Source organism: Protopterus annectens, chromosome 5.part0, assembly GCF_019279795.1.
Source record: "Protopterus annectens isolate FY-2018-M chromosome 5.part0, PAN1.0, whole genome shotgun sequence".
In the NCBI taxonomy this organism is placed as follows: domain Eukaryota; kingdom Metazoa; phylum Chordata; order Ceratodontiformes; family Protopteridae; genus Protopterus; species Protopterus annectens.
Genome location: NC_056735.1, coordinates 1,645,429,322 through 1,645,451,677, shown reverse-complemented (window position 1 = coordinate 1,645,451,677; position 22,356 = coordinate 1,645,429,322). Strand labels below are relative to the sequence as shown.

General features: G+C 46.8%; 1 protein-coding gene across 4 annotated transcripts in view; it reads right to left on the bottom strand.

Annotated features, from left to right (window-relative positions):
- DYRK1A (dual specificity tyrosine phosphorylation regulated kinase 1A) overlaps positions 1–22,356 on the bottom strand; it is a 2,602,610-nt gene that overhangs the window by 1,862,974 nt on the left and 717,280 nt on the right. For all 4 annotated transcript variants that reach the window (XM_044071432.1, XM_044071433.1, XM_044071434.1 and 1 more), the window contains one exon: positions 17,160–17,237. The gene's annotated coding sequence lies outside the window, so the exon portion shown is untranslated. The remainder of the gene's footprint in view (positions 1–17,159; positions 17,238–22,356) is intronic.

Genomic DNA, 22,356 nt, shown 5'->3' with positions numbered 1-22,356 from the left:
ATTTCGTGGACTGTGGTTGAAAAGGGATTTACGTTCCTAGCCTCTGCCCAACAAGAAAAACGTTTCCATTTACTAGCACAAGTTTTTCTGGTTGTGGACTTGTGAGAGGAGACAATAATCTCACGTACAGCCGGGGAAATGCTAGGAAGCCTGGCTAAGGTTCGAAGTGGAGCAACCAAGCTGTGAGCTGGAGTGTTTGGAGGGATTGATGCAACCCGCCTGATTGATGAATCAGTAGGTCTGGAATCGGACCCAGAGTCCAGGGCTGATCGTGAAGGTAATGGTGCAGGAAAGGGAACCATATCTGTCGAGGCCAGGAGGGAACAATGAGGATCATTTTGCAACCCAACGATATGGCTTTCTGTATGGAGGAAAGGCATAAAGAAGACCCTGAGGCCAATCGTGGACTAGAGCGTCTCTGGGTGAGTGACCTGGAAGCAGAAGAAGGGAGAAGTAGTTGCTGCATTTGCTGTTGAAGGGGGTGGCGAAAAGATCGCAGCAAGGCTGTCCCCATTTGCAGAAGATAAGATCCGCAACTTCCTGATTCAGAGACCACTCATGGGGCATGAGAATAGCTCTGCTGAGCCTGTCCGCTATGACATTGGACCTCCCAGGGATGTGCATCGCAATCAGAAAACGTTGGGAGGAAATTGCCCACTGTCACAGTCTGAGTGCTTCTCGACACACGGGGTAGGACCTGGTTCTGCCCTGCTTGTTGATGTACCACACCACTGACATGTTGTCTGCTTGAATTGCAATGGTTCCAGAAGGAAGAGAGTCCTGAAGGGCTTGCAACTCTAGGAGCACGGCTCTCATTTCTAGGACATTTATGTGCAGACGGTACTTGTGAGGCTGCCAAGTGCCTTGGACTGTCCTGCCCTGCCCTGATAATGCCCCCCCACCCACCCTATCAGGGAGGCGTCTGTGGTCACTGTGGCTACTGGAGGGGGCTAAATGAAGGGTCTGCCCTGAGTCACTAGTGGGGAGACCATCCACCAGGAAAGGTGCCTTTTGCATGCTTACGTAATCATAATCATGTGTGACATGGGCAGCTGTTGGAAAGACCACTGTATGAACAGAAGCCACACAAGGATCCTCATGTGAAAGCGGACCGGTGGGATTAAAAGAATGGCTGCTGCCATGGAACCCAGAGTTTGAAGGACAAACTTGACTTAGATTCTTTTGCTCTGCATAAGAATTTGTACCTGCTGACGAATTGTAGACACCCTGTCTAGCAGTAGTCTTGTGAACATGTTCCTTGTGTTTAAGTCTGCTCCTATATGTAGGTGATAGATTGACAGGGCAACAAGGCAGATTTTTCGAAATTTATTGTAATGCCTAGCTGGGAGTAGATTGTGATTGTATAGTCCCTGGCCTGTAGAAGTTGATGCCTGGTAGTAGTAGTAGTGAGGAGCCAGTCGTCTAGGTATGGAAACACCTGGAATCCTTGACATCTCAGGTGAGCCGTGACCACTGCCATACATTTGGTGAACACCCTGGGGGCTGTGGTGAGATCAAAGGGCAGAGCTCTGAAGTGGTAATGACCAGCTCCCAGCTGGAAGCGAAGAAATCTCCTGGAGTGCCTGTCCATCTTGATATGGTAATACGCGTCCTGAAGATCTATCGAGCACATACAATTGTCCTGACCTAGAAAGGGTAGAATGGACTGTAGCGTGACCATCCGAAACTTTGTTCTTTGTATAGACCTGTTTAGCCTGCTGAGATCCAGAATTGGTCTCCAGTCCCCTGTCTTTTTTGGTACCAAAAAGAATCTCGAGTAAGTTCCGTATCCATGCTGGTCAGCCGGGACTTCCTGGATGACTTTTTTCTAGCAGTTTTGAAACTTCTATGACTGCTTGGTCCTTCAGATTGGGTGGAACATCTGGAAGGGGTTTCCTTGACTGCAAGGGGGATTGACAGAAGGGAATTTTGTAACATCTGGATATAATGGACCGTACCCATTTGTCTTGTGTTAAATTTTGCCAGGCTTCTGGGTACAGTGAAAGTCTTCCTCCGACTGCCTCCAGAGGTGAGCAGCTGGGCAACCCTTCAGGGATGCTGAAAGGGCTTATCAAATAAGGATTCTCTGTTGCCCTGGTTCTGCTGACCCCCTCCTGCCATGAGGGCAGTGTCTGTTATTGTTTCCCCCTCTGCCCCTGGAGGAAAAAAATCACTACATGTGTCAGGCAAGGCTCCTTGGGATTTTCGGAACCACATTTTTCCACTCTTCTGACCTTTGGGATATGGTCTAGAAGGAGTGGAAAACCAGACTCCCATGGCAGAGAGTCTTGCCGTCTTGCTCACACCTAGTCAAAGTGTCTTTCACCTGTGGTCCAAAAAGAAAGGAACCATCAAAGGGGGTGTTGGTGAACGACACTCGAAAGGGTTCCGCAAAATTGCACAGCTGCATCCATGCATGCCTCCTAAGGGCTACACCCGTACCTGTGGCTCTACTCACACCATCGGCTGCATAAGAAATGAGCCTCATGGAGGAGTTGATTATAGAATTAAGAGTCGCCAGCTGGGAAGCTACTTTAGCTAGAGCCCCCTCAGCTGATGGATCTTGAAGGGTATCTCCTAGCTCTTTAAGGAGATCCCTCTGAAGCCGGGTAAAATGGCATAAGTAGTTCAGTGACCTCATAGAAAAGGACGCCGAAGCAAATATTTGCTTCCCGTATCTGTCCATAGTCCTAGACTCCTTGTTAGGAGGACAGACAGATGAAGAGGTCTCCGCTAACTCTTTTTTGGTGGCTGCTGCTACCACCATGGCATCAACAGGGACATCTTTGGTAAGAAACTACTTATCATGGGGTGCTGAGATGAACTTGTTAGGTCTCCTCGGAGTTGGTTCCACTGTATCCGGAGCTGACCAAGCCTTTTGAGCCACCACTGCCATAAGTGGATCGAAAGGCGGAGAAACCCAGGAGGTGGAAGGTCGGGAACCGAACGCATCCAGGAATACAGACCCATCCTCGGTAGGGGCTAGGGGATGCCAGTTGCCCCTCTGCTTAAGCATTTCTAGGATGTTTGAGAAGGAAACATCTTCAGAGGGGGATCTCGGGGACCCTTCCGAATCATCTAAGTCTGCATCACAAGTGACAGACTCGGGGAGTCAATGTGCTTCCTCTTGCACTTCTTCTTACGAGGGGGCTCCTCTGAATGATCAGGGGAGACCTCGGAAGAAGAGGAAATACCCAATGGGGTGTCCTGAAGCGCCGGTTCCCTACGCTTGGGGTCAGGAGGTGGAGCAGAGGTTGGCACAGGCACTACAGGGGATGGAGCCGGTGGAGCCGATAGTGGAGCTGACTCAGTGGCCAGGCACACTCCTCATGACATCGAAGGCATCCCTGCCACGATGCAGAGAAAGCTCCAGTTCCTTAGAAATCGGAATCTTTCTCCGCACCGAGGGAGACGGCTCCGAGGCTGATGTAGGAGCCGAGCTCACCTGCGCCGAAGCTCTGAGAGGGAGAATGGGGTCGGACAAGGGTCTGATGCCACTCGCCCCCTCGGAGCCGATGAGGGAGCCCCGGCACCCAGATCCCTCAAAGGATGGCACCGTCGAGAGAATCGGAGCCGACGACAGAACCGAAGAAGATAGTGTTATCGAAGCCTACGGTTCCACTACTCGAACCCCAACGAACTCCGGCTCCAAACTCAATGGAGTCGGAAGAGGAATATTGATAGACGTGGACGGAGCAGACACCTGTTGAGGAGGGCTGGACAACATTTTGGCAAGTGCCTGCAATTTCAGCAACCTACTGACCACTCTCTCCACATTGTGATCCGACAGCCTGGAGGACCGAGAAGAGTGAGAAGATCTGTGACTGCGCTTGCTCTGAAGCAGGGGAGACTGTGGAGCTGAATTAATTTATTTCAAGGAAGGGAACCTTTGCCTCTTGTGGCTCCGAGATGGCTCCAAAAATCCTGATGGAGCCGACGAGGAGATAGCCTTATCAGTATCAGTACCAGCCGGAACCGAAGTAGAAGGTGTAATCTGAACCAAGGACGGCTCCGAACTTGGAGCCGACAGCTTGGAAGATTTAGGGGATTTCACAGGCTGAGTCTAGGCCGGTGAATCCCGGGGCTTTAAAAGACCCCTAAGAATAAGCTTATTTTTATGCTCCTGCACAACTCTTGGGCTAAATGCATGGCAGATCGAACAAGAGTCCTGCAGGTGCATGGCGCCTAAACAATAGACGCAAGAAGTGTGCCCATCTGTCAGAGACATTTTCTGACAGCATGAGTCACACTTCTTGAATCCAGAAACTTTGGATTCTTTTGACATTCTGACAAAAAGAACACTAGAAATACCTACAACAGAAACTATCTAGCAAATACAGTCTACACAAAAGCACTATACTAGCAGCCCAATAAACCAGAAAAAAGGACTATTTCTAATGGTAAGAAAGTTGTATAAAAAAAGTTATACGAGCTTGAGCCAGAAAAACGACACCTTGTAGCTGAAGCGGCAAACGAGATCTGGGTAGCTATCACTAGGCATCATGGGATAAGGGGTAGCCTCGAGCCAGTAAACAGCTCTCGAGCTATAGAAGATGGCAGTCGGAGCAAAGGATCGGCTCCGATCCCAACCAGCAAGAATGAAGGCAAGAGACAACTTAACATCAAATTTTAATTACACAAAACAAAACCAGCATCAGTAATAGTAATGCAAACCAGAAGACTGATGGAAGTTCGACCTTGGTCTGCAAGTGTGGGGGAAAAATTATGGACTTGTGTTGCAGACTGAAAAAGGAAAGATATATCCATTTGGTACTAATGGGATGCGCCTTTATACTAGTCAGAAGATACTCAGTTGCATTCCCATGGAAGAAAAACAAACTGAAGCATCAGAGATGTCAACAATCAAGAAATGCACTGAAAACATTCTCACCTTTTTTCTTAAATAGAAAACTGCAAAGCTCAAAATTTCATTTCTGTCTCGATTCCTAACAATTGCCACTCACTGCCTGCAAGCAAGCAAGTAAATTTACTGATATTTCTGACATACCAGTAAACCTGAATCAACATTAATTTCTATCTATTCCCCTCTTCCGTGCACTAATAATAAAGACATTAGTCCTGACTTCTTTCTTCACAATAGGAAAATTTAGAACAGATTACGCTATTTACCAGACCAACGTAGACTATCACCAGTCTTTATTATTAGAGAGTACATTAACCAAACTACATTACTTTTAACACCAATATGTATATCATAAAACACAGACCTTCAAAACCATTCTATTTCACTCTACATTTTACCCACACTTCCCATTTGAAATCTTTTGTGTCACGAAAGTGGCATTACAAAGTACAGTTTTGTACCTACCATAAATGTAGATGTCCGAACTGGATAGCATCTGCAGTCATAACAAATGGGTTGTCCTGTCGTCAGGCAGCCCTTCGGTCGGCCGGATTCCAAAGTCCGGGTCCAGCTTCGGCTGATGTCGCACTTCACCCGACGTCATCTCTGCTGGTCTTCGGGTATAAAGGCATCAGCCGACGCCATTTTCCTCAGTGTTTCTTGCCCCAGATGCCAATTGCCCTCTTGGAAAGCTAAATTTTGGATAGATGCCAATGTTTCCAAAATAGTAGAAGGCAAACACAAAACTAAACATGTATGTACATATATACAAACAAATACACCATAAGAGACTCCCCTCCCCAGCTAGCTATTAGGAGGGTAAATACCCTAGGAGTACCACAGAGGGGAAGGAGGGAGGGTAATCCTGACTGCAGATGCTATCCAGTTCGGACATCTACATTTATGGTAGGTACAAAACTGTACTATGTCCTTCATGGATGCATCTGCAGTCATAACAAATGGGTAGAATACCATAGCCAAACTAGGGGAGGAGGAATAAAAGTTATGGTGTAGTCAGGATCCCTTGCAGTACAGCAGTGGCAAACCCTGCTCGGGATCTAGAATATAGAGGTAAATTATAATGCTTGGCAAATGTATGCACGGAGGTCCAAGTAGCCGCCTCAATAATGTCCTTGGTTGCCACTCCTCTTAAGAAAGCTGTGGTAGTGGCTGTAGCCCTTGTTGAGTGAGGTCTTATGTTCTGTGGAATTGGTTTTCCATGGTAGGAGTAACAGAATCTTTTAGTTATGTACTCACCATAACTTCAGATGTTTGGGATCCATCTCGCCTACATTCTGAATGATGGGTTCGGAGCCGATCCCTCGGCTCCGACTCGGCACGCTTATGCCAAAGAGCGAAGTCTCTTACTGGCTGAGCTTACCATATCCCAGGATGCACCACTACCAGTCCCCCAGATCTAGTTTGTCCGCATACATGCACACATGCACACCCTACTTATATAACATCGTCAGATGAAACAAGATAAAACAGTAGAACTCAAAACCGTTCAATCTCTTCTGATCTCCAAGGCAGGGGGAAGGAGGGTGGGTATTAGGAATGTAGGCGAGATGGATCCCAAACATCTGAAGTTATGGTGAGTACATAACTAAAAGATGTTATGTGATCCTATCTCGCCTACATTCTGAATGATGGGACAGCGTCCCTAGCACCTGAATCCTGGGTGGCTCACTGGAAAACACTCCTGAGTACCGTGGAACCAAATGAAGCTCGTCCTCTGGATGCCACATCCAATTTGTAGTGTGAAATGAAAGTGTGCGGATTGGACCAAGTAGCCGCAGCACAGATTTCCGATATAGCGAGCTTGGAATGAAAAGCTATAGAAGTAGCCATAGCTCTGGTAGAATGAGCCTTGATAGATGTTGTAAGTTGCTTATTCAAGAAGAATAAGTCTGAGTTATGCAATCTCTGATCCATTTTGAGATAGTAGCTTTTGTGATGGTTTGGCCCAGTTTATTATCTGAGAAGGACACAAACAACTGGTCTGACTTACGAAGTTGCTGAGTCCTGTCTAAATAGAAGCGTAACTGCCTGTGAACATCCAATTTATGAAGAGTGTATTCTGCTTCATTGGAGAATTTTGGGAAGAAAACCGGTAGCTCTAGAGATTGTTGGAGGCAGAAACTAGAACAGACCTTTGGGACAAAGGATGGATTAGGCCTAAGTGATACTCTATCCTTGTGGAAAATCAAGTACGGTGGCTTAATAGACAGGGCTTGAAGCTCAAACTCTTCTTGCCAAGTAATTGCAACTAAGAAGGCAGTTTTCCAAGACAGATATTTTAACTCGCATGTAGCAGCCGGTTCCAAAGCGGCAGATCTTAATGCGCCAAGCACCAAATCAAGATCCCACGGACGTGCAGGATGAAAATTGGTGGTCTTAATAGGCTCGCACCTTTAATGAAAGTTTTGCATAGTCTGCTGCTCATCAAAGGAGGATCCATGGATTCGTGGAATTTAGAGATAGCCGCTAGTTGGACTTTAATAGTTGAGACAGAAGATCCCTGATTAAACAAGGATGTTAAAAATTTTAAGACCTCTGGGACAGGAGCAGTGATAGGGTCTAAGCCCTTGAGTTGAGCTTCCAGACAGCAAACCTCTTCCACTTACTAAGGTACAATTTGTTAGTGGTGGGTTTGTGGGCCGGACACAAAATGTGAACAACTTCCGCGTCTAGAGTGTGCCTTCTAACTAAAGTCGGAAGTGGAGGAGCCAAGCTGTCAATTTCAAAGATTGAAGGGACTGATGTCGAAGTCCCGACTGATGGATTAGCAAGTCCGGAATCAGGTCTAAAGTCCACGGATCGTCCACTGCATGCTTCTTCAGGTAGGGAAACCATGCCTGACGAGGCCAGTACGGGGCAATCAGAATCATTGAAGACCCCAGTTGAGAGGCTTTTTGAATAACTCTGGGAAGAAGCGGAATTGGAGGAAAGGCATAAAGTAGCCCTGTTGGCCAAGGTTGTGCTAGAGCATCCATGGCTGGTACTCCCTGATGTGGGATCAAGGAGAAGAACCTTTGGCACTTGGTGTTTAATGGAGTTGCAAATAGGTCGCAGCACGGCGTCCCCATCTCCTGAAAACCTGAGCTGCTACTGTGTGGTTTAGAGACCACTCGTGAGGAGAGAGAATTGTCCTGCTCAATTTGTCTGCCAATATATTTGACTTTCCCGGGATGTGGGTCGCTACCAAGAAGCGGTTGGTAGCTACAGCCCATTCCCACACTCTCATGGCCTCTCTGCAAAGGGGGTATGATCTGGTCCCTCCTTGTTTGTTCAGATACCAAACCACCGACATGTTGTCTGTATGGATGGCGATGATGCCCTGAGGAAGAAACTTGTGTAAGGCTTGAAGGGATAGAAGCACAGCCCTCATCTCCAACACATTGATGTGGAGAAGAGCTTGCCTGGAAGCCAGGAGCCCTGAACTAGCCTGCCCAGACAATGCCCCCCCCACCCTATCTGGGAGGCATCTGTCGTCAGGGTAACCACTGGAGAGGGAAGAACAAAGGGGTTTCCTTGATCCAAATTGGATGTCTGAAGCCACCAGCGAAGGTCCCTTTTGCATATATCCGTAATCATGATGTGATGATTGAGGGAAGATCCTGAAAGGACCATTGCGTTGACAATAGCCACTGAAGAATCCTCATGTGCAATCTTGCCAGAGGGACTAAAAGAACCGTGGCAGACATTGAGCCTAGAACTTGTAGAACCATCCTGGCTGGGGCTTTGGATCTCGAGATCAGAGCTTGAACTTGGCCCTGTAAAGTTTGGATCCTTTCGCAGGAAGAAAGACGCCAAGATCAATCTTGAGTCTATCTCTGCTCCTATGAACTTTATGCTGAGAGGGCAGCAAGACAGACTTTGACCAATTGAATGTAACCCCAGGGTAATACCCAGGGAGATGGTGGCTTTGAGGTTGTCCATTAGTAGATGCCTGGTGGTGGCAGTCAGGAGCCAGTCGTCCAGATAGGGTAACACTTGGAATCCAAGACTTCTCAGGTGAGCCGTCACTACTGCCAAACACTTGGTGAACACCCTGGGGGCTGTGGTGAGACCAAAGGGCAGAGCGCAAAATTGGTAATGACTGACTCCCAGGCTGAAGCGCAGATACCTCCTGGACGCCTGATGTATCGGTATGTGATAATAGGCGTCCTTGAGGTCTATGGAGCACATCCAAACATCCTTCTCCAACAATGGGAGAATGGATTGTAACGTGACCATTCCGAATTTGGATTTCGTGACGGATTGGTTCAGTCTGCTGAGATCCAATATTGGTCTCAGGTCCCCTGTCTTTTTTGGCACTAAAAAGAACCTGGAGTAATTTCCTGATCCGATCTGGTCTGTGGGGACCGGTTGGATGACTCCTTTTCTAGCAGCTTTAAAGCTTCTGCGGCTGCCATATCCCTTTGACTGGGTGGTGGGTCCGGGATTCTTTTGGACGGTGGGGCGAGAATGTGAATGGGATGGTGTAACCTCCGGCAATGATCCGGCACCCATCTGTCCTGAGTGATTGACTCCCAGGCTTTTAGGTGCTTGGCAACGACACCCGACTGGCTCGAGCAGCACAGCCGGGCAATCCCTCATGAAGTGTGGGAGGCTGAAGAGCCACGAAAGGACTCGTGGTCTCCAGAATTGCGGGCCCTCTGCCGCCTCTGGGACGGCCTCCTGAAAAATTTCCCGTCCTCTGCCTCTGGAAGGATTCTTCCTGCTGTTGGGAGAAAAACTTACGGGATTTGCGGAACCACATTTTCCCTCCTTTAGCCTTGGGGTAAGGCCGAAGGGAGTGGAGTAACGGGCACCTACGGCAGATAAAGTTTTCCCCTCTTGCTCACAGCGGGTAAGGGTGTCTTTAACCTTGGGTCCAAACAAGGAGGACCCACCAAAGGAGGCTTCGGCAAGGGAAGACTTGAAGGCCTCCGAACTGACACAAGCGGAGCCAGGCTTGTCTCCGTGAGAGCCACGCCTGTGCCTGCCGCTCTACCCGCCTTCGCCGCATAGGAAATGAACCTCATGGACGAGTTAGAAATTGACGTAAGGATAGCCAACTGAGAGCTAACCGACTGGGCTAGCTGCTCAGGTAGGTTACCCGAGAGGGAATCTGACAACTCCTTGACCAGATCCCTCTGAAGCCTGGTAAAATGTGCCAAATAATTCAGAGACCTTAAAGTAAAGGCCGCTGAAGTCAGGGTGCGCTTCCGCACCTGTCCATACTCCTAGACTCCTTATTAGGAGGATGGATGGACGTTGAAGCCTCTGACACGTCCTGTTGTGTAGCAGATGCCACCACCATGGCATCTACAGCCACGCCTTTAGTGAGGAACTCCTTCTCGGGGAGCAGACAAAATTTATTTGGACGAGAAGGGACTGGTTCCACGGTATCTGGATGTTCCCACGCCTTGACAAACTAAATCCAGAAGCTCGTCAAGGGCGGAGACACCCAGGAGGCGGAGGGCTGAGCCCCAAAGGCCTTGAGGAGCACTGACTTCGTCAGTAGAGGGGTTTGGATATCCAGCCGCCTCGTTGTTTGAGGATCTCTAAGATGTCTGCAAAGAGACATCATCCGAGGACGACTGGGACCCCTCTGCATCATCCAGATCAGTGTCTGAAGTAATAGACTCGGGGAGTCCACGTGCTTCCTCTTGCACGATCTCTTCCTTGGGGTTCCTCCGAAGACAGCTCAGAAGAACCCTCAGGAGGAGGAACCCCACTGGGGCAACCTCAGGCCCGGGCTCCGCTGACTACGGACAGGGGAACTGCCAAAGACCCAGTCTCCACGCCTAGGGAAGGTGCCGGTAAAGCCGGGAAATGGCAAGAGGACTTGGCCAAGGCACTCCTCATGGCTCTGAAAGCCGGACCCCAGAATCCTGGGAGTGTCCGATCCCGAGCCGTGATAGTCGACGGAAGACCCGCAGCCGAGCACCGAGGGAGGCTCGAACCGAAGCATAGGTCCCAAACATCACCCCGGGTCCAGCCGAAGACGTCAGCGTACCAAACTCGGACCCGAAGGCCGGGTTGGAGTAAGGGTCGGAGCCGACCCTGAGATCTCCATCGGCTCCAACAGCACCTGCTCGGCGGAGCGAAGCAGTCGGAGGAGGAATGGCAATGGGGTGGGCAAGGTCATCGGCTCAAGCCAACTGGGTCGGAACCGAAACAAATTTTGGAAGAGTGGGGACTGCAACAGTCTTTGGAGCACCCTGTCTATATCAGAATCTGACATCCTCGAAGACCGAGAGGAAACAGAACGGGTCCGAGACGGCCTCTCCAACGGCCCCAAAGGGCTAGGGGACCGGCTCGAGGCGACTCGATGAATATCGGCGCCGAGGAATACACACCAGTTTCCATCGGTGCCGAGGTGGACTTCGCCGAGGAGGAAGTGTCTGAGCGGGCAACCTTTGTCGGCTCCGAGCAGTGGAGCCGGCGAAGATGACCCACCTCTCGATGCCCCAGCTATCGGCTCCGAAGCCAGAGGAGTCGATACTGGTGGCATCGAGGCAGACTGTTCACCTCGGCTCCAAGTCCTTGGAGCCAGGAGAGCCTGCCTTTGTTTCTTAGCGATCGGATCCGACGGACTGGTCGGAGCCGACGCCTTTCTTTGGCCGGAGAAGGAGAGGATGCCAAAGCTTCTTGAAAGAAGGTTTAATTAATCCCTTAAGAATTAATTTATTTTTCCTCTCCTGGAGGACCCTTGAGGAAAAAGCGTGACATACACTACATGATTCCTGTAAATGCTTTGCCCCTAAGCAATACACACATAGCGAGTGATCGTCCGTAATGGACATTTTGAAGCTACATTTTACACATTTCTTGAAGCCCGAAGGCCTAGGATTCTGAGACATTATAGAAATTTTCAAAAGTAACTGTAAAGAACACACCTAGAATAGGCTTACAGTTATCACTCGCAATACTCTGAGTCAGTCAAACACAGTACAAACTCTGTAAATGTAATAATTTCTCTCAGTTAGTTCTTATTTAAAGAAGAGAAATGTAAATGATTTAAAACAGGACCGAAGTCACCTACAAATAAAAAGACCGGGAAAGGCCTTTCCAGACAAGAGGTACTCCTAGTCCACACTCACAACACAAGAATTCACCAAGTGAATTTTGTCAAACACACTCAAAACACAAGAATAGCTGTTAAAACAGCTTTTGTAGAGAATGAAGAAAAACCTGACAGAAAAACTAGTGAAATAATCACTACTTAACTCAGCCAGCTCGAGACCACGTCTTCACTTGTTAGCGGCAAACGAGATCTGGGGGACTGGTAGTGGTGCATCCTGGGATATGGTAAGCTCAGCCAGTAAGAGACTTCGCTCTTTGGCATAAGCGTGCCGAGTCGGAGCCGAGGGATCGGCTCTGAACCCATCATTCAGAATGTAGGCGAGATAGGATCACATAACATCTTATGCAATTTCCTATCCATTTGGAGATTGTCTGTTTGGAAATTGCTTTTCCTTCCCTTCCTGTTGCATAGGCTACAAAGAGCTGGTCAGTTTTTCTGTTACCTTTGGTTCTGTCCAGGTAGCAGCGTAACTGTCTATGTACATCCAAGGTATGCATTATTCTTTCACCTCTGTTTTGTGGATTTGGAAAGAAGGTAGGTAGGTGGATTGCCTGGTTTAAAGACACTCTGGATACCACCTTAGGCATAAATGTAGGATTAGTTCTCATGGACACCCTATCTTGATGGAAGATTAGGAAGGGTTGCACTGCCATTAAGGCCTGTAGTTCTGAAACTCTCCTTGCTGAAGTAATAGCCAGTAGGAAAGCAGTTTTCCATGACAGGTGTTGTAGATCTGCTGTTGCTGCTGGTTCAAACGGAGGGAGTGTCAACTTTTCTAGTACAAAATTCAAGTCCCATTCTGGCAATGGTGGTTTCCTAGGAGGTTTTACATTCTTAATCCCTCTGAGGAACTGCCTGAGTAGAGGATGTGAAAAGACAGGAGGATCAAAGCTGTATTCTGCTGAAATAGCTGATGCATGTATCTTGATGGAGGAATAGGACAGGCCTGTATGTAGAAGCTCTGCCAAGTACTCCAGAATGTTAGCAATATCTATGTTCGACACATCTTTTCCTCTTTCAGTACTCCAAATGACGAACCTTTTCCATTTCCCTGCATAGTTCCTTCTTGTTGAAGGTCTGCGGGCTTCAAGGATAATGTCTTTAACCCTTTGTGAAAGGTCTGGGTTAGTTACTGCTATGTGATGTTCCAGGCAGTCAGTTGCAAGGTTTTTAGGTTTGGATGTATGATGTTGTAGTTGTTCTGAGTTAACATCAGAGGCATAAGGGGTATTGACCACATTTTCTACAGAAACATGCTCCTCAGCAATGGGTACCAGTGTTGTCTTGGCCAGTTCGGAGCTATCAGAATTATCCTTGGACGTTCCTCTTTGATTTTCAGTAGTACCTTGTGCATCAAGGGAAGAGGTGGAAATGCATATGCTGTCAGGCCTTTCCAGCTGAAGGATAGAGAGTCCACCTTCCATGCAAGTGGGTGGAATGTCCTTGTGCAGAATTTTTTGAGCTGGTGATTTTGTGGGGAAGCGAATAGATCTATTTGTGGCATTCCCCATTTCTTTGTGATGGCCTTGAAGATGTCTGGGTGTAGCATCCATTCGTGAGCATCCAAGGTGGTTCTGCTTAAAATGTCTGCTACGGTGTTCTCTTTTCCCGGTACAAATATTGCCTGTAACTGGATGTTGTAGCTGAGAGCCAGATTCCAAAGGTCCAAAGTCATTCTGCATAGGGGGTAAGAATGAGTGCCTCCCTGTTTGTTGATGTACCACATGACTGTGGTGTTGTCTGTCCTTATCATCAAATGGCCTTCTTTGAGGAATGGTCTGAATTTTAGGATTGCCAGTTTTACTGCCAGCATTTCTTTTTGGTTTATGTGCAGGTGCAGCTGGTCCTGAGTCCACAGTCCTTGTACGCATTTGTCCAGCATGTGTGCCCCCCCCATCCTAGGTCTGAGGCGTCCGTTGTGATGGTTTGGTTTGCTCGAAAGTTGTGGAAGGGCAAGTCTGGGTTTGACTGGCATGCCCGAGCCCACCATAGGAAGTCCTGTTTTAAGCATGGGATTAGTGGTATTTCTGTTTCTAAGCTGTGCCTGTGTTGAGACCATAAATTCTTTAGGTACCACTGTAACTTTCTCATATGCAGTCTGGCATGTGGGACCAAGATTATGCATGATGCCATGAAGCCCAAGGCCTGCAGAACTTTTCTTGCTGTTAGTTTGTTCTGCTTTGTTAATGCCAAGAAGTAAAGAGGGAGCTCTTTTTGTTTTTCTGCAGTTAGGAATGCCATCTGTTTGACTGTGTCCAATTCCGCCCAAAAAGTTCTTGTCTGGGATGGTATCAGCCTTGACTTTTGTAAATTGACTGTGTATCCCAGGGCTTGTAGCAAGTAAATGACCCTTTGTAAATCTGTTGTCAGCTTGCTTTTGTTGTCCGCTTGTAACAGGCAGTCGTCCAGGTATGGATAAATTTGGATTCCCTGTACTCTGCAGTGAGCGATTACTGATGCCAGGCATTTTGTGAATACTCTGGGCGCAGTAGATAAGCCAAAGGGCAATGCTGAAAATTGATAATGCTCTGATCCTGCAAGGAATCTGAGGTATCTTCTGCAAATTGGTCGAATGGGGACGTGCAGGTATGCCTCCCTGAGATCTAGAGTTACCAGCCAACACTCCTTGCCCAGCATGGGAAGAAGTTGCTGTAGGGTCAGCATTTTGAATTTTGGGACAATGATGTATGTGTTTAAGATGGACAGGTCGAGTATAGGTCTCCAGCTTTTCTCTTTTCTTGGTACTAGGAAGAGTCTGGAGTAGAATCCTTTGCCCTGATCTGTTATTGGTACTCTTTCCACAGCTCTCATCTTTATTAATTCCGCTATCTGGTGCAGGGCTTCTATTTTTTGATTTGGGGGCAGGTTTGGCATTCTTCTTTTTACTGGTAAAGTGTGGAAGTGGAACCGGTAGCCTTGGTCTATGGTTTGCAAAATCCACTTGTCTTTTGTGATATAGTGCCAATTTTTCGAGAATAAGGCTAACTTTCCGCCTAATGGTGCTGCCATTTGCTCCCTGGTAGGCGGAGTCAGAGCCAAGTCACTGTGATTGTCCTGTTGCAGTGGCAGTGGTTGTGTCTGTGCCTCGGTTATTGCCTTGCCACTGTCGTCCTCTGTAGGCACCTCCTCTGGATTGATTTCTGCCCCTAGAGCGTCTGTTCCTGCCCCTTTGTGATCTTGTGGAGTCAGGAAAGGACCAGTTTTTGGCAGGCCAGTTCCTGCTAAACCTTGGTGGCTGAACCTGTAGGAAATCTTTAACTGTTTGCACAGATTTTGCCTTCTCTTCCATTTTCTTCATTACCTGCTGGGCAGGTTCACCAAATAGACTGGCCTTATCCATAGGAGCATCCAATAGCTTAGCTTTAACATGATCCGGTAAGACCGGTTCTTTCAACCATGCATGCCTTCTTATCACTGTGCCAGTCATGGCTGATCTAAATGAAGCCTCCAGTGCATCATAGCCACATTTTAAAGAATGGTTACTAACCTGTTGGATGTTATTCACCATTTCTAATACATATTTCTTATCTATAGATTCATCAGAGGACAGCTTTTTAATTAACTGATCAAGCATAAACTCTTGGTATTGGATCATGTGAAACTGGCAGTTTAAAGCTCTAGCTGAGAGAGTAGCAGAGGTGTAGACTTTTTCCCCATCTCTAAGGACCTGGATTCCCTTTCAGCGGGAATAGGGTTTTTTGCTGTGGTCGAGGCTACTGCCTTAGGCCCCTGGGATATAGTTTTGGGGTCTGTAAGTGGGGCCTTGAAAAGGTGGTGATGAGTGTCTGGCACCCTGTAAAATCTATCTGGTTTGGCAGGGGCTGGAGGTAAAGAATCAGGTGCAGTGCAGACATCATTAAATGCATCGTCCACAACAGACAGGACAGGAGGTATAGCTAAGGGCCTATGTTGTGGTAAGTGCAGAAAAGTCCTAAGCCTTTTTCTAGAATCTGAGAAGTCTTGTCCCTGCCATTGGAATTGTTCTCTCATGGCATGTAAGGTTTCCCCAAAGGAGAATTCCTCTGGTGGAGAGGCAGCTGGAATGGATTCTTCAGCATCTGAATCTTTATAATTGGAAAAAGGAGCCTCTGGCTGGTCTGTAATGTCTGATTCATCCGCAGAATCATCAGAGGACACAGGCTCGGGGGGCTCTGCTCTAGGTCTCTTTTCTGGGGACTGAGAGGCCCTGTCTGGGTGAGATTGGGATCCCCTAATTAAGGATATTAAATCTTCTGCCAAAGTAAGCATTTGTGAACTAGAAGTGGGCCTGAGAGAGGGTGGTTTAACAGGCACTGATTTAGCTGATTTGGCTGCTTTAGCCCTGGCAAAGGCCTTAATAGACATGGCTGCAGGAGGCCTAGCAGCACCACGTGCTGGGGTAGAGATATCCAAAGGGATGGTGTCTGATAAATCAGTAGGAACCACAGTTGTAGGCAAAATTTCTGAGGCTGATTCAGATAAGGTAGCAGGAGCCTCAGTAGTAGTCATGGATTCGCTGAAGATTGACCAGTTTTCTCGGTTTCGCTGAAACCGAGACACTCGCTTGCTTAACCGTGGTTTCGGCCGAAACCGCGGACCGCGAGTGTCGGTCTTTTTCTTTGCGTTTTTTAACAATTTGGGTAGTCGGAGGATCCGACGGCATAATGTACGCAAAATCTGAGCCGAAAAACTGTTCAGCAAACTCCGACCGACGCCTAAGCGTCGTCGGTTGAAGGAAGCACAGGCCGAACAGGCTGCTACGTCGTGGTCTGGGCCTAAGCAAGGCAAACAGTAAGAGTGGAAATCTTTATGAGGTATTTGTTTCCCACAAGTTAAACAGTTATTGACTTTTTCTGACATCGGCTGAGGCAAGAAAGAGTCCCCAACGGGTACTTAGCTTTTAGAAGTCTTGAAGTAGTATTCGGTAGTAGTAATCTCTGGATCTGACCGACCGGCACTTGCGAACAGCTTCTGCTTCGGGCGCCACGCGGCAAGAAAGACTGAGGAAAATGGCGTCGGCTGATGCCTTTATACCCGAAGACCAGCAGAGATGACGTCGGGTGAAGTGCGACATCAGCCGAAGCCGGACCCGGACTTTGGAATCCGGCCGACCGAAGGGCTGCCTGACGACAGGACAACCCATTTGTTATGACTGCAGATGCATCCATGAAGGACATCTGCACAATTAAAAATACATTTCATATCAACATGCAAATCTCAAGAACAGTGACTACTTACTAGTCTCACCGGTATGCATGTTCCTCTTTCAAATCTCATATAATCCAGATGGACAGTTCAGAAGCAAACCACAACATCCTGAAAAGTAGAAAAATATATAAGTTATAAAATAAAAATGATCAACAGACTTCCTTACAATTTCAGTTTTTACAGGAAACACAAACTGCATCTACCTGGTTCAGACTGGGATCTGTAACATACAGAAACCTATTTGTGAGTTAGTCTTCTGTTTTACAGTCATCTACCATGATCTTAATTAACTAATTACAGCCAAGTGATGTCTCCAGGCGTTTCTGCAGTTACCTCCTACTGCGCCTCTCGGTGTCAAATATTGCCTGCTCATATTTGTATTAATAATTCCAAAACCGTGCTACATACAAGGTATCAGAATATTTTATCTTGAAGCATAAATGATGGAAAACACAACTGTATTGATATACGGCCTCTGTCAATTAGTATTTGTTAGAACTCTAAGGTGATAACTTCATTTTTAAAGGATGCAGCCACACCCACTGGGAGTTAAATGTATACCCGCAAAAGAGCTCTACTGGAGGGAATGAGTAATAAGCACCAGTAATCTGTAAGAGACTAGATTCACAGCTAAGAAACAAACAACAAACAACGTACCTCCCTGGACTACATGAAAAGAGACAGAGGAGCTCCTCTCTGATTATGTAGCCCAGGCTGGGTATGACCCTGACCCTGAGCAGCATCTTGCCCTCACCAAGAATGATGCCACAATACAAAGACAAGATGATCAGCTTTAATAACTGGCTCAAGTACTGGTATCATTCTAAGGGGATCCAATGTCTGCCTGGGATGACATGCTGGACAAGCCACGCTGCTTCGCAAGGGACGGCTTGCACCTGTCACCACTAGGCTTCCGGATATTGGCTAAGGCTCTTGCCACCCCCATAGTGCCTTTTTTTAGGAAAGGCTCAAAAGACAAACCCACCTCCTTAGAAAACAAAAGTGGAAAAAAACTAAGGGTAATGCTGCTCAACACCAGAAGTCTAAATCTCAAGATGCAGGCACTCGATGCACTCCTCAGTATGGAGAACATCGACGTCTGTGCAGTAACTGAAACCTGGTTCAAGGCTCCTGAGAGCACCCCAGCGCTACCAGGCTATACCTCGTATCATACTTTTCAGCCCCAAAACCCGGGCCGAACCACAAAGGGAGAGGGAGTGTCCATATTCATCAAGGACACCCACACCTCCAGGTTAGTAGCAACACATGAAGCATCGGAGACCATACAGGTGCAACTAACCATAGACAAAACTGCTATACAACTGGTAGCATGTTACAGACCACCCTCCCAATCTCAGGAATCCCAACTCAGCCTTCCTGAAGACATTGGAGGATATGAATGCATCACAAAATACCATCATACTGGGAGACTTCAACTACCCTAACATAGATTGGGTACATTATTTTAGCCCTAACACCTTAGCCCAAAGGTTCCTGGAATTCATAAATTCAAATGCACTGGAACAACTAGTCACCTCTCCCACTAGGGGAGATAATATACTAGACCTGATCATCACAAACATGGGGACAAAATGCTCCACACCGGAGGTATACCCCTCACTAGTGAGATCTGACCACAAACTAATCACCCTGGATATACATATCCCACCTCCACCCCCAGCACAAAAGACCACAGTGAAAAACTTCTTAAAAGCAGACTTCACTCTTCTTAAGACTGGGATGGTATCCTTTAAGCCCACTGGGCCAGTGGATACCACATCCCACAATGCTGAATCCTTCACAAATGCTTTCTATGGACATCTCCAAGAATGCATGGATCATGCAATCCCAAATAAATCCAAGTCCCTCTCCACCAAAGGCAAGCGTCCTGTCTGGAGGACCTCAGCCATTAACAAATTGTATAACAAAAGAAGGAAGCTACTGCACGATAGAGCAAAATCCCATAAAGGGAAGACATCTCTGATCAACACTAGCAGAAAACTACGTCCTCGCATAAAAACATCCAAGGCAAACTTTGAGAGAAAAATCGCTAAGGACACTAAAGATAACCACAAAGCCTTCTTCAGCTATGTTAGAAACCTGGGCGGAAACCCTCAGATATGCTCAGAGTTAGTTCACAACAACAAAAAATACACTGAACCCACAGATATTGCCAACATTCTGGCTGACAGGTTCAGTGCAAATTTCACCCCTCCCTCACCCTCAAAAGAAGAAATACTTATCCCAGCTGAATGTAATCTCCCTGTCATCTCAGATGTCCAGGTGAGAGCCGCCCACAGCAAAGCTAAAAACACAGCATCAATGGGACTTGACGGTATCCCGGGTTGCGTGCTATGTGAACTCCAAGAGGAGCTAAACCCACATATGAAAATGCTATTTAACCTTAGCCTTACTTCAGGATATGTACCTGAACACTGGCGTACAGCAACAGTGGCCCACTCCACAAAGGGGGTACCTCTACAGACCCTGGGAACTACCGCCCCATAAGCTTAACCAGCCTGGTCTGCAAAGCTATGGAAAGAATCATTATGGAACTCATAAACAGAGACATTGGGGACCTACAGACACTTGATCCCACCCAGTTCGGCTTTGTAAAGGGCAGATCCTGCCTTTTGAACCTGGTTAACGTTTTCGAAACAGTCACTAGAGCCATTGATGAGGGCAAAGCAGTCCATACAGCCTACCTGGACTTGGCTAAGGCCTTCGACACAATACCCCACTCAGGCATCATAGATAAGCTCAACAGCTTAAATGTAAACCCTTATGTCACTAGATGGGTTGCAAACTGGCTAAAGGACAGAACCAATAAAGTTAAAATCACTGGAGCAATGTCAGACTCAAAGCCAGTCACAAGTGGTGTCCCACAGGGATCTGTCCTGGGACCCCTCTTGTTCGGCATTTATTTCTCAGATGTTAAAGCAAACATGGGAGGGTTGTGGCTGACAAAGTTCAAAGATGACTGCAAACTAGGCGCCATAGTCGATACACCAGCAGACACATACATCCTACAAAAAGGCCTCACAGAAACGGACAACTGGTGCCGGAGTCATGGCCTTAAACTAAATGCCAAAAAATGTATAGTCATCCCCTTTGGGAAAAACAAAGTACCCACAAATTATCACATAGACAGCAACCCACTGTGTACGGAAAAAGTAATCAGAGACCTAGGGACCCAAGTCGACAGCGACCTCTCATTTGACACCCACGTTGCCAAAGTGGTTAGAAAGACATTCTACCTTGCACACCTTATCATGAAGGGATTCACATCCAGATCCAAGGATGTCCTTGTACCCCTGTACTCCTCCCTCATCAGACCCATGATTGAGTACAATGCCCCATTTGGTATGTACCTCACCCAGCACTTGCAACAGCTGGAGACACCACAAAAGTACCTCACCAAGAGGATCAAGGGTCTCCAACATATGTCTTATTCTGCCAGACTAAAGAAACTCCAGCTCTATTCAGTAGCATACCGCCTGCTCAGAGGTGATCTGTGCCCGACGTACAAGGCCATGTCCAATCAGGAACTGATGGACATGCTCCACCTCAAAAAATCCAAATCCATCAGAACCACGAGAGCTAAAGACTTAAACTTCGGCACAAGTATGAATAGGACAGTTCATGTTAGGCAGAGCCCCTCGCTAACTCTCTTCAAGAGAAATCTTGATGAGTGGATGGGAGACCGTACGTTTACCCCACGGGTCACATCTGTGTCACTACTAGACAGGGGCACAGTAAACTAATTCTATTATATAAGGGGACCTTCACTGTGTCACTACTAGACAGAGGCACAGTATTCTAAATCTATTCTGTGCATTTTGTACCATTTCATGGGGTGGCGAAAGCCACATCACTATGGCTAGGCTTACAAATGCCCCAGGGCAGATAGCCTAGTACTAAACTATGAAACTATGTACAAGTGTGCAACAGTAGGCTATTAAACAGTCATCCACATGAAAAGAAAGTTTGCAAGCTTTCACCAACATTTTAAAAGAAAACTACATGGCAGGCAATTTTAAGATTATTGTTCATCCATGCCACTTAAGATCTGCACAAGATGACTAAATCAAGTGCTTGGTATGTGAAGTAGCAAGAGTACAAGTCCCCTCTCTAATCTAGGATCAAATAATATCAAAGTAATAAATCCAAAACACTAAAGAACACCAAAAAACTGCCCTGAATTTCAATATCTTGTTATAACAGTAAATACAGAGAGCACGTTTCAAGGAATGCTACCTATACAACACTGCATTTCTAAGCATATACTACCTACCACCAGCCACCAACAGAACTATACAATAAATGAATATTCAAAAAGTAGATGTGTGAATGCCATTCAGTCATCTACAAGAATGATGGCACAACACAAAAAATAATAAACTTCAACTATTGCCTTAGCTGCTGGTGTCATTCAAAGGCAAACCAATGTACATCAGTACAGGAGTAGATGCTCAACAATCTTAGCTGCCTTTTTAGGGATGGCCTGCACCACTTACCTCACGGCTTCAGTATACTAGCCAGGACTTTTTCCTCTCTCACAGAGCCTTTTTTTTTAGGCAAGGGCAGTCATCTCAAATTATTTTCGTCAAAACTATATAAAGATAGCACTGTTCAACGTTAGAAAGCCTAAACAAAAAGTTGCACTCTTTACAGGCATTAACTCTTGAAAATCTAGACATCTGTGTAGTTACTGAAACACAGTTTCAGAACAGTGATAGTACCCCCACATTACAGGGTTACAGTCCCTACCTCTCATTCAGACCTTACATGGAAAATCAGTGTTATTGGAGGGGGCATGTCTATATTCCTAAAAAGCAATCTCACCTCCAGACTCTTAAGCTAGGACAATGATCTTGAACTTCTCCATATCCTTTTCACTCCACAATATGTTCATAGCCAACTACTGTATAAATCCATGTCATCTGCAGCCCATGAGGCATACCTAAAACTGACATCCCTCCCTATCAAGACCAACACTATTCTCCTGTGTGATTTCAACTATTCTCCATTAATAAGAAAGCCTACACAACCTCAGATAAATATGTGATTCTTGGACTTCATTAATGCTAGCTTCCAACTTGGTGTCCAAAAATATCACAGCTGGTTCTCACCAATATTGACACCCTTTGGTTACCATCTACAGTTATCAAGTCACTGTTAAAATCTGACAACTGTTTGGCAACATTCAGTGAGGGCAAACCCAACT